We start from the raw sequence: 3,231 nt of genomic DNA, 5'->3' as shown, positions 1-3,231 counted from the left end.
TTTTTCAGTCTCTCATACCTCCATAAGGATTGGTTTTTATATTGTTTATTAAGAATGTTTCTTATTTATTTTATTGTACATATATATATATATATATATATATATATTGCGTATTATATGCCTGTATGTTTTACTATTGATGGTGTGATTTTTCAGTCTCTCATACCTAGAGGTGCAACGATACGGTCAAAACCGTATTGCGATATATTGCGATATAAGAAACCGTATTGCAATATGTATTGCAATATAGTTGATATTATTTAAATGTAATATTTATGGGTTGTTTTTTTAATGAAAGCAGAAGGCATAAACTTTTTAATGATCTTTAGTTTCAGCTGTTAGGCTAAATGTTTTAGGCCATATGGGTTTTTTCAAGAAAATCAGCATATCTACTACTTCGGGATTGAGTGCTGTTACAATGTCCCCAGCTGTCTGTGCTGTTACAATGTACTCAGCTGTACTGAATACACGTTCTGATGGTACTGATGTTGCTGGAATACACAAGCGTTTCCTTGCTAACTGGGAGATAATGGGAGACTGCCACTGGTGTCCTTTCCACCATACCAATGGGTCTTCTGACATTGGTATTAGAGCCTCTCCCTTGAACACATCAATTTCAAATATAGCCTGTTCCATATTTGACTTCTGGGGTAACATCTCCTCCTTTACAAAAGCAATATCACCCAAAATGGAGGCTATCGGGCTTTTCCGTTGCTGCTCGCTTGACACGGAAATATACGTATTGAGTCGCAATGTTTCGGCAGATCGACTGAACCGGATATTATTGGGCGAGGTGTTTTGAACGATCAGCCGTAGTATTCCGAGTTCAGGGAAAAACAGCGAAGTGCGATTCTCACTTGTTGGTTTATTTCTTTAAAGATTATAGCCATAACTGTATTCCAACGTAAATGAACAATGACTAATAATGTGTAAGTAACAAAACATTTATTTGTAATTACCGTTAACTGGGGCTTTTTTTTTTGGGACTTTTAACACGTTTTGTTTAGAAGTTAGAACCAAGTATAATCGACCATAATCGATGTATCATTTCGTATCATACGTATACCAACAAGTAACCCGACTACGCTTGACGTGATTGTTACATTTCCTGTCATCACCAATTAATAAAATGATGGGGGTTTTGTTTGTTTGTTTGTTTGCCTATTTCAAGTCAAATAAGATACAAGTAAAAAAATAGCTTGTAAAAATCGCGATACGCAAAACTGTACCGTGGTTCGTATCGAGCTGATCAGTTATCGCGGTATACCGGTATACCGGTTTATCGTTGCAGCACTACTCATACCTCCATAAGGATTGGTCTTTATATTGTTTATTAAGAATGTTTCTTATATTTTTTATTGTACGTACATATATATATATATATATATATATATATATATATATATATATATATATATTTGCGTATTATATGCCTGTATGTTTTACTATTGATGATGCGATTTTTCAGTCTCATACCTCCATCAGGATTGGTCTTTATATTGTTTATTAAGAATGTTTCTTATATATTTTATTGTACATGTATATATATATATATATATATATATATATATATATATATATATATATATTGTGTATTATATGCCTGTATGTTTTACTATTGATGATGCGATTTTTCAGTCTCATACCTCCATCAGGATTGGTCTTTATATTGTTTATTAAGAATGTTTCTCCTGTATTTTCTTCACATATACTCATGGAAAAAAGTTCCTATGGATTATTAAAATATCAGAAATACTTACATTTTTAAATAAATCAAAAACATTTTGTGTCCCATACATGTATTATTTAAATCTGTTAAAAGTATGATCGATAGTCTTGTCTTCTGAGCCAAAAGTGTAGTCTATGCCATGCTTTGTGCACTGTTGATGTCATCATAACAAGACTACATATTGCTGAATGGTCATGAAAACACTAGTGTTCAGGAATCCGTTTAAACTAGAAATGGTGCCTTTTCCAGGTAAACTTTGTCACATGTTTATTTTTGATTAAGTCTGTATTGACAGTGAATATTCTTCTGGTATGACTGTCTAATGTACATGTCTTTTCCTTCATTTGTTGGAACTATTTTATATGGGTGACCTTTCAATAGTTTTGCTGAGTATATTAAGAAATTAGTTTATTGCAATATTAAAGCTGCTGTCTCTAGAATGTTTAGTTTTTTTTATATTTAAGTAATTAGAACAGACCACCCGTTCTTTTTCACATCTAGGAAGGAAGGAAATGTTTTATTTAACAATGCACTCAACACATTTTATTTACGGTTATATGGCATCAGACATATGGTTCAGGACCACAGATATTGAGAGAGGAAACCTGCTGTCGCCACTTAATTTCATGGGCTACTCTTTTTGATTAGCAGCAAGGGATATTTTATATGCACCATCCCACAGACAGGATAGTACATACAACGGCTTTTGTTACACCAGTTGTGGAGCACTGGCTGGAATGAGAAGTAGCCCAATGGGCCCACCGACGGGGATCGAACCTTGATCTATTGCACATCAGGCGAGCGCTGTACCACTGAGCCCCTTGCATCTAGGATACATTAAAATTTGTTTTCATTTCCTACGCTCATTTAGCTAAGTCATATGCAAATGTTCTGCAGGCAATTTAATTCTCGATTAGTGGGCTCCCCCCATTTCCTGAATTTTTGTATAAATATAACTGTTTTGATTGAGGGGTTGCCTCAAAACTCCAACATATCTCTCTGTTTATGTACATGGGATGACACTTGACCAAACCTGGTTGGGTTGAGGGTAGGGGGTGCCTTACTCTTGCATAATTGTTACATGTAGCATAAAACAGCAAAAGTTATAGAATCTGAATGAGATAAATTTTTAAATGGAACTGTGCACACGGCAAGAGTCGAAAGGATGTTAGGCAAAGTTGTGATTGCTTCCATGATCCACTATCAGGTACTTGTCATTAGTATGACTGGCACTCTCATGACTAGCTTAGAACACCCAAACTTACACAGGATAAAGCTCAATGGAATATATACAGCTGTGATGGCATGCACTCATGAATGGAATTAAGTGCTCTCGGCCTCCAATTTTCCATCTCATACACCCAGGTATCATTATACATCAGGGTATGGGATGCTGGCATCTCTCGACTAAATACGTAAATAATGTTCTCATAGAACCCAACTCTATCTCCACTTCCTTTCTATACAAAATGATATTTTATTGAACTGTTAATTTTAAAATC

This window comes from Gigantopelta aegis, chromosome 3 (assembly GCF_016097555.1).
Source record: "Gigantopelta aegis isolate Gae_Host chromosome 3, Gae_host_genome, whole genome shotgun sequence".
Taxonomy (NCBI): domain Eukaryota; kingdom Metazoa; phylum Mollusca; class Gastropoda; order Neomphalida; family Peltospiridae; genus Gigantopelta; species Gigantopelta aegis.
Note: the sequence above shows the minus strand (reverse complement) of the source record.